Below are 10,004 nucleotides of genomic sequence, written 5' to 3'. Positions count from 1 at the left end.
TTTCGACTCACCAACGTTTGAGGTTTCTCCAAGGGTTTCTCCAAGATTTGGTCTTGTGACGTCACTAGTTCAGGGCAAAAAGGAGGGTTACCATTGGTTGTTGGAGTGAATGGTGTGAACAAGGCCCTAAAAAGATGTAAATAAGTGGGTAACTACTAAAATGAAATCACCAAGGCTAAGAACGGCGCTTATTAGCGGCTGAGGCGCTGAGGGTCTACGCTGGCCATATTTCGACTCAGCAGGGCCCCACAGAGCTCGTAAGAGCGTAAGAGCACCACATGGGCGGGCTCCTAAATAGCCACGCTAAGAGATCCACAAGGGCCCTGGACCCCACGCCACGTAAGCCCCTGAGGGCCCCTTACCAATACCAGCTTCTGAAAGCCCCCACCGGCCGATTTTGGTTCACCAATCACCTCTAAGGGCCCTACATCCGCCTGTGTGATGGCCTTGCCCTTGGCCCCACACAATTTTCTCTGAGGGCCCCATAATGGCGACTGTGAGGGCCCTCATTGGGACCTCTGAGAGCCCACACGGCCACACCGACGTAACTGAGGGACTCGCACAGTCCCATCTCTGAGGGCCTACACCAGTGCAGTATATCGGCGGTTCTGAGGGCCCCACACCAGCGACTCTGACTGACGGCCCCGCACTGGTGACTCAGTAGGTCCCAGCGGCGTCTGAGAGTCAACCATACCGGTCTCTAAGGACCCCTAAAGGGCTCGTCTGCCTATGAGGGATTCGCACCAGCATTCTAAGGGCTAAAGTAAGGACCCAACAGCCTAACTCCTAAGGATCACCGCGTAAGGACCCAAGCACGCCTGTGATGACCCTAAGTAAACCAGTGTCGCTGACCGTCCAACACCCGCGCGTCTGAGGACCCCACATGCACTGCCATCTCCGAGAGTCCCACATCAGTGCTTCTGAGGGCCCCACATCGGTACCCCTGAGAACCCCACACCAATGCCTCTTGAGGCCTTATATAGGCGGCTCTGCGGGCCCAACACCAGCGCCTCTGAAGGCCCCACATCTGCACATCTGACGGCCACCCATCGGTGACTTTTGAGGGCCCCACACCGGCAACTTAGAGGGTCCCACCTACGTCTGAGAGCACCGTGCCGTCTTGGACGGTGGACCCAAACGGCTTCTGAAAGTACCGCCGGCCTCTAAGGACACTTTACCCGACCGGCCTCTGAGGACCCCCTTGCTCATAAGCCAGGCACCTTGCGTTTGTTATTCAAATTGAGATAACTTATAGAATTAGAAGCTGCCCACAATGCATGTCCGTAAAGTTAGCGTCACTCGCCCAGTGCCCCGCGCCTACAATCCGAGATAGGTAAAAGAAAAAAAGTCAGTTCTGTTATTAGTGGGAAAAACGCATTAAAATTTACAGACGGTTTCCCAGAATAATCTGGGAAAATATGGCATTCCGTCAGTAACAGAAAAATTGGGGCGAGTGGGAAATCCCGGTCTGGCTCATTCGAACGACCGCAAAGAGAAGTACCTACCTAATTAATTGGTAACCATTAAGTGGAGCTGACGCCATTTGCACAGGGCACAGTGGCCCTTTTTCAGAATTAGCACGCATTAATTCCCACAATACCTGAAAGTGGTGCAAGACACCACCACGTGATCAAGGACGTATTCCCTGCCAATGCAAAGAGAAGAAAAGAAACGAACTGCCCAAGGAGATTCGGCCCAACAGCGACAGGCCGCTCGGGCCAAGATTTGGCGCACGTTCGCACGGCTCGCCCGCCGGCCAGGCCGCTCCGAACGCAAGTGTGGCGAGCCCGCCAGCCGACCGCGCTGCACTGACCGCCAGGACGCCCCAGGGCGTCACGTGACCGCATCTACAGCTGTTGCCAGCCACCGTTAGTATAATTTCAATTAGCACATCTTATGGCAAAAGTCAAGCCACATTTAGGCGCACAACAGGTGACACCAGCTTCGAGCCAGGTCAATGAGCTTAGTGGTACCTATCGAACAGCAGCCACAGCCGCTCGCGGACTGAACTGGCTCACGTTATCCACCGTAGAAGCAAAATGGCGCAAAATGGCGCGATGCCCCTTGGTGGACATGGTCAGAAGAGATTGGCGATTCGAACGATGTATGATACGACATGTTCCAGAGTGTGCTACTTAACATAAAGCTTCATATGTATGCCGCCATCTCCAGTTAATAATTGTCCTGTTATTGTGTCCACAATATTCGGCAAAAGTGGTCTATTGAAGTTTATACAATGAAAATTGTGGTTTCTAGGGCTTCTACGTAAACTCAGCTTCACAGCCATGCCACTAATTTTTTAATATTTTCTCACCGAAAGCCTTACAAATTAATGTTTATCTCACCCTACTTTTTAGGGTCCGCCGGTGGTGTCCGCGCGCCTCTCAACAAACTTCGATTTTGCGGTCAGTTTTACCAAAGATAATTATTTTTTAGGAGGTAAAAATGGCACCATCGGATAGTTTGGAATGTTTTGCACACGATTAGACTGCTTTTTACTCAAAAGAAGAGAAAAAATATTTTGAATTTATGCGTGCTAATTCTGAAAAAGGGCCACCGTGCAGGGGTGAAACGAAGGGTGGCCGTGTAAGTCAATATACCCTGGCCCGCTTTGCCCCACTCTCCCCTAACACGAGGGTCCTGTGGACTGCGGAGAGCTGCTGGGGAATAGTAGCAAAACGAGCAGCGATCGCGGAAAACACTCCCTGACATTCACAATGTTCTCCTATAACACAGGCATGAGAAGGAAAACGTAGCAGAGCGTGGTTTCGATCCACGGACCTCTGGGTTATGGGCCCAGCACGCTTCCACTGCGCCACTCTGCTGACAACTTTCCTACCTGTCCGTTAGGCGGCGCTGTAGGCGGTGAGTCGGTAGCCTAGAGGTGTGGTGGAGACTGGAGTCACTCTGGACTGGACAGTGGACACTGTGACTGGACAGTGACCTGACCGACACTGACCGGCGCCAGCAATCAGCATATTCACTGTTCATCTCACGGCCCGACGCTGGATGGCCGTGATCTTGCATCATGTGACGCAGGTGCTTGGTTTTTGCGTCAGCTGCGTGCACGCAAAATACATGATAGTACCTATCCAAGATATTAGACCGTAACCCAGTGTTTTATTAGTGCAATTTCGGCTTCCACATCCGGGTGTAAACTATCAAGTTTGATGACAGCGTTGTTGGCATGACCGGCGAGCATGATTTTCGTAAGCGTTTGGGAACTCAAGGTCGGCGTTCGGCAGGAATTTCGCACCTCGAGCAACAGAGGAGCTTTAGGCCTTGGTAAGCAGGGTGGAACTCCTTAACCGCAGCCACCAGGAGCCAGCAACACGGACCACACCGTGTGCCGACGGCCCCGAACAGGTGCTCCACCACCCGCCAAGGTCGGAGCGCGCCGGGCCGCGGACTGAGGTGCCGCCGAACATTCCGCAACAATAAAAACGACAGGCAGCCCTGCAACTGGCGGTGGAGGGAGAGCCGACTCCAGCGGCGAGGCTTTTTACTCGGTCCAGCCCGGCATCGAGTTCTCGTGGGACTGGGACGTGTGTCGGGTCGGACTAGAACCTTCTCAGCGGTACAGGCGGCGCTGAAGTTGCCACGGTACTCGTAAATTCGCCTTAATTGGGCGACTTGGCGTCTTCAGTCCTCACTGGACTCAATCAGTGGTCTGCTCTCAGGTATAAATGCACAGCACTCATGACCAACATCAAAGGCAGTCACGGTGACGTCAGTAGACCATGGGAAGCCATCGAGGACGCGGTCAGCAATTGGGCATTGCTGGAGCATTGCGTAGGGTTTTTAGATATGGCAGAACAAAGGACTGTGTAATGCAGCAGTTCCCTAAATATTGCTCGGTTGGACTTCAAGAAACTTTAACTAAATCATAAGCACAATTTGATGACCGGTGAAACAAAATAAATGTTAGCGATTTTGTGTCTTATTTAGGAAAAGCGCTTCGACAGATATTCTCATTAAAATCGTCCTGTTAGAAACGCGATTATTGACTGAAGTGAATGACGGTAACTAGGCTATTTAAATTACTTCATCAAAGACTAGTTTCAGACGGCCGAACCAGACACACCATTTTATGAGACCGCAGTAAAAAAGTCAGATAAATATTTTATCAAAGCAGCTCACAAATCAAATCAATAGGGATATCCTAAAGTGAGGAAATAGGGAAGGACCCCTTAAATCGGTCAAAGGCATTCGCTATTCATGCATTTATCATTATCATTCATTCAAATTCTTCATGTATGTACCTACCCCGTCCGTAGCATGTATACCTACCTAAATATAGTTAACAAGGCCGATGACGTGACACTGTAAGAACCTCTTCACTCTTCAGTCCAATGTTGTACCGTTTTACCGTTTTGCCCACTGATGAGTGAATGCTATTGCCGCCATTTTACCCAAGGACACTCCCAGTCACGTTCACGGTCTTGGGCTGCACTAATGAGACGCGCGGCCGATGGAACCGTGAATTACTGCCGCGGCCGATGGGACCGTGAGTTACTGCCGTGGAGGGGCTGACCGAGCGACCAGGCACCAAGGTGAACAGACTGAAATTTACACTCATTCATTTCATCATGTTTTGTGTTTGTGGGTTCGTGGCCTGCTGGTAGGCAGGCAAGCTGTGTTCACATTGAGATCTATTTGTATGAAAAGACGGTCACAGCTAGGTATCTTACGCTATGCTGCGCTCACGGCTCTCCATCGGAGCATGTGCCAGAGAATGGGACACTGCAGTTTGCAAACCTATGCAGCACATATCCAGCCAGAGCTGTGCACTGTGCAGCAATGTGTCAGTAGAGGTCACAGCTCTGCCGTGTCGTATCGAACCTCACTCGGCGCGCGACGTCGACCGACACGCTGACAGCACCCACTTTCATCCACGATGCAACTGGGCCTTTCGCTTTCACAGCTTGGGCGCACTGTGTATGCCGGTCCGACTAACAGGGAGGCCCGGCCGGTCGGAACGGCACCGGTGCCCGTGTCACAAACACACCCGGGCGGCGTGTGACAGGTAGCCCGAGTGCTGCGGCACAGTCTATCTCACAGTTCAGCTCGGTGGGTATAGGGGGCTTTCCAAATATCGACGCTTTATCGGTGTATTATTAAATGATGCGCTATAAAAGCGAGATGCATAGACATGCAGAAATTCTACAAGACAGAGGCGTTTATGCAGTAAGGAGTAAAATGCAACTGAAGACGGCTAATAATTGGTATAAATGAACAATTAAAAAGGTACTAACGCGCCTCATTCATAGACGACGAATGTCCTCAATTTTAACTCCATGACTGTTTTTATGGTAAGAATTGAGGCCCAAGAAGGGACTTTCTCGGTGAGGCCGGTGCGTTTTCACTGGCGGCGGTGGCGGTCTCGCTGACCCCGTCCGCGCCCGCAGGCATTGTTTGTGAGTGTCCATCGCTCAGCTCCAGCGGCCGCAGAGTGCCCGGTGCGGCGGGCGGTCACGGCTGGCGCCGACCCGACCTATAACGTCGGCGGCGTCACAGGCGGCTTCACTCGACAGCGCCGCCGCCCGCGGACACGCCACACCGCCGTCACGTGCCGCTGTCACTGCCGCTCTCTCAGTGTGACCCGAGCGGGGCAGAGTGGGACACGTCGGTGCCGTTGCAGCGCAGCGTTTCTGGCTGAGTCCCGGCCGCCCGCCGCTGACCGGCAGCTCGCTGAGCTCTGAGGTCTCTCGGAGGTCGATCGGAGGTCGCCCCGCGCCGTGCCGATGCAGGACGACCCGACACAGCCGCTGACCAAGCCGCGGCCCTCGCTGTGGTGTCGCCTCAAGGTAAGGATGGACGGGACGCCCCACATGGGCCCGAAGCAGAGACGTTTCGTCATGGACATGGTTAAGGACAACAAAAAATGGAGCCGACATACCATACTCACTGTTTCTAAGGAATGGGAACACCTGGATGTCTGTCTGTGTGGACAGCGTGTCCTTTGCGTCACTCCAGTGTACTCTCAGATTGTGGAATGTAGATATTTGCACACATTTTTGGGTTAATCAAACACGGTGAGCACACTATTAGCACATGATCAGTGTCACGCGACTCCCTGTCACTTGTCTAGGCCAGATAAAATTGCTGAAAATATCCAGTAGAGTTTGCTTTTAGGAGCTTATAGTCGTGAGCTGTGGAAGGTAACGACACCTTAGGTGAGGACAAACCGTAAATAGCTACGATCGTGACGAAACTGTGACATATTGATATGAGCAGGTGCAGGTGGTTTCAAAGGTTCAGTGAGTGCAATGATCAAAACGAATCCTTTATTTGTCCTTTTTAGGACGCCTGCCTATTGGAGGCATGAGAAACATCCACCCGATAAGTGTAGAAGATGGAAAAGGGATGTTGATCATTGCATAGTTGAAAGTAAAAGCTGCTTATAGATTGATATGGTGGTAGGCAGCTGTACCCAAAGAAAAATTAGTAGTCAGCGTCGTGTAAGAAGGCTTAGTTACGAACAGTAGGTATTGTGTTTCGCAACATAAGCTGATTTTAGTGGCAAAATAGCTACAATTGACAGAAAACGGATAAAGCTACCCCACACATCCCTCATCAATGTCAAATGGATACAAATTCTAGTAAGTCTGTTGTGGTTGTCACTTATCAAACCCATGTTTACCGTGAATCTCGAAATGATCCTGCTAAAGTGCCTTTTTGTTTTCGTCATCAACCAATAAACATGTCTAATGAACGATAAATACCACCCAAAGAGAAGGTTTGCGAAGTCGCACGCCGCTGGCCGCCTGTCACTAAACGAGGCCTTGAGGAGAAAAAATCAGCCAAAGGCTTCGTCGGAACAACAGAAACGGATGTTTGGCGTTTGCCACGGGTTGTTACCAGTATAGTTGTCTGTTCTACAACTCGGGAGCGATTAGGATCATACCGACATTGCCAAGACAGGAATTGCGTATGAAGTGGCTTGTTAAGCGGAAACAGAAACATATAAAGGAAATCTCTCCATCGAGAGCAAGAACGCCGTAAGGAACTGATCGTACCGCACCCAGGATACATATCCTGAAAGCTGAGATTTCTCACAATACCGGGACAACGGACGCAGGTGCGGAAATGCGAGGCCTTGAACGAGAGCAGCTTTTCCCACACACAGCTGCAGGGATAGAGGCTTGATTCAGAGCAAACGCGGAAAGCATGTCAGACACCGGCCCTGAATTTGCGGAGTGGAATGGAACTGGACTGGGATCAGCGATAAAAAAAAAATCGATGGGCCGCTAGTCAGACCCTATGTAGTATCGAGTCACTTACACTTCTTGTCAAAATGCGAGGGACATGATCGTTCAAAATTCCTTCAGCATGAGCGAAACAATATGATGAATATACAGGTGAAGTAGTTGTTGAAAGTTAAAAGGTAGAGGTTGTTCTGATAAAGTTCTAATTCTCGTGCTTAGTGTGCATTCCGCGAAATACTTATGGTTTATCGATATTCATAATGAAAAGCTCCTAATACCGAAGAGGCCAACATGAGAGAAGTGAGCTCCGTTCCACTAGAATGAAACAGACAATTTTCACTCGAATGCCCTAATCAACCACCAAGAGCACCCGATTTAAATTTACCCTCCCAGCTGAGTGCCTTTAAATCCCAATGAATGAGCCGAATAGCGCCGGTTCAACGGCCGCACCGACCCGAGGAATGAGGCTGGCCCTTCCGGTGAGCTCGCTAATCATTTCCACTGACCTTGGACGTAGCCGCTGCCAATGACCTGAAGCTCTCACCGCCCGGGGCAAATTCCAGGACGGGCATAGTGACTGAGCTCTCAGAGCGATTTTCCCATAGATGGTCTGACGCGTGATGATCATCTCTTGGCTGAGCTACGTAGGCGTAACAACATCGACGGTCAACGCGGGATATAAAACTTGGTGTGAATCGAATAACGTAAATGCTTGCGAGAGGAAAATCGTTCAGTGCATTCATTAAACGTCTGAAAAACGTCAACGAACGGCAAACTGTTGAGCTGAAGGGCTGAGCACCAAGGCCTTCTATTCTGAGCACACATCTCTTCTGCATGACATATAGCGTGAAGTTCTCTCATCTGCCTGCATTTTCACACGGCACTGGCTATCTCCCGTCAAACGCCCTGAGAACAGAGTCGGCGGTGTTTTACCGTCGAGTCTGTGCCATTGGACAGTCGCCTCTCACGCAACCTGCCAGCAGCAGAGCAGATAAGAGAGTCGCGACTGAGTGAGCAATGCCCACGGCCCTGCCCGCAACAGTACAACTTGCAGAAATGAAGATTTGGAGATGAAGGATGGTTCGCCTTGGCTGAGCCTATTGCAGAGACGCTTACAGTCATTGCTATTGTTATCAGAATGTCCATTTTAAAGATGGTCAAACGCCGAAACATATTTATGATTTTTACATTATTCATTTCATCCTAACCAACGTAAGGGAAATGTCACAAAATAATTGTTCTTGCACTTTTAATACAATAATGCTTAAATGACCATTTACTACTGAGTGGGTACTGACAATGTTAAAAAGATAGGTATGAAATGGCACTTAGGTATAATTATCGACTACCTAATACTTTGATGAATTTAGCTTTGTTGGCATTTGGCAACCTAAATCCTAATCATCAATTACACTTTAGAAAGGTTAGCAGAGTAAGCCTGTCTTCAGATCATTTCATAATCATGAACTTTTCCCCCGTTATGGAGAGTGGCTGAGATAAGAATTAATTCGCCTGGATAGATGACATTCAGCACTATACGTTACGGCATGCGGTGCCAAATGATCTCATTGGAAAGCGAAACGATCGAGATGACACTTCCAGTTTTCAATTCGTTTTCACTCCTACAAGCATCGTAAGCGTTAGGTACTACAGATGCAGGAGAGTCAGCCTAAGCCATGTATGGGCATTGTGAGCTCAACATCAACAGAGAAGAGAAAATAAAGCTCAGTTCCCACCAAGGTACGCGTCAATGCGTGGTGATATGTTCACACTCTCTATTGCAGTTTCCGTGATACATTGTTATCGCTCGTCGCAGTCGCCAGTGTTCCCTTCTTGTGACTTAGTGCAGTCTCCCAGATGTGCTGTTGTCCTGCGTCGCAGTCTTTCGTGAGTGGTTCCTTCCTATCCTCTGTTGCAGTCCCCGCATTATGTTTGTGTGTCCCGTTGCAGTCCGCGATCCACAATTTCCTGTGTCGTGTTCTACGATCCACTTCAGTATTCATGGCGTGTTTCCACGACATTGTTTGGTCTGCGGAGCGTATGATTATCATCCATTGTCGTTCCACCGGTGGCTTAATAGGCCTAAGGAAGCAACATTTGAACTTCTGCGGAAAAGTTGGAACGTTAGCTGGATCTTTACACCGTGCGGACATCCATATAGCGACAATACCCATCTACGATCACCTATCCACAACGTGTATTGTTGTTTTACATTTTGAGCAGCACCAGTAAATTAACGTGACTCTCCGTAGATTTAACTTACGTGACTCCCCACATAAACGCATGTAAAACGGAAACCAAGCATGCTTATGGGAATGTAGGTGAAAAAGCATGGGTACTTATAGCTGAGCTTATACTTTCCCTACGACGCTGAATCTGCGACAACTTTTGGCGTAAATCCTTCGTTTCCTTCCTTTAACTAAGCACCCATGACTTCAACAAGGCCTTCCCGTGCCTGACATCATGTTTGACCGCAGTAGCAGCGCAAATCCCGTCTGTCCAGCATATCTGGAACATCCGGCGGCAGCTGTCTTTCTGACGATACAGGTTGAGGCCATTATTCAGAGCGAGCCGCTTAGCCATTTCGACTTACAAATAGGCTACGGAGCGAGAAGGTATGATTATCGCACTGCTTAAACAGCCATTTGCATGAAACAGATAGGTACTGCAGATACTGCCATCAGATATTGCCGCAAAGGAATAACCGTGACGCGAAATTGTTTGTTCATTTTTCTTCTTAGAAGTGAAGAAAACTTGTAATGCATTTGCTGATCGCATCCTGAATCAGTCCATCCA

General features: G+C 49.6%; 1 non-coding gene across 1 annotated transcript; it reads right to left on the bottom strand.

Annotated features, from left to right (window-relative positions):
* Positions 1-2,753: 2,753 nt before the first annotated feature.
* Positions 2,754-2,825, bottom strand: Trnam-cau. The gene has a single exon. It is a non-coding gene; the product is annotated as a tRNA-Met (tRNA).
* Between the last annotated feature and the right edge of the window lie 7,179 nt (positions 2,826-10,004).

This window comes from Amphibalanus amphitrite, unplaced genomic scaffold, assembly GCF_019059575.1.
Source record: "Amphibalanus amphitrite isolate SeventyFive unplaced genomic scaffold, NRLGWU_Aamphi_draft 000098F_arrow, whole genome shotgun sequence".
Lineage (NCBI taxonomy): Eukaryota > Metazoa > Arthropoda > Thecostraca > Balanomorpha > Balanidae > Amphibalanus > Amphibalanus amphitrite.
This window is presented reverse-complemented; position numbering and strand designations above follow the sequence as displayed.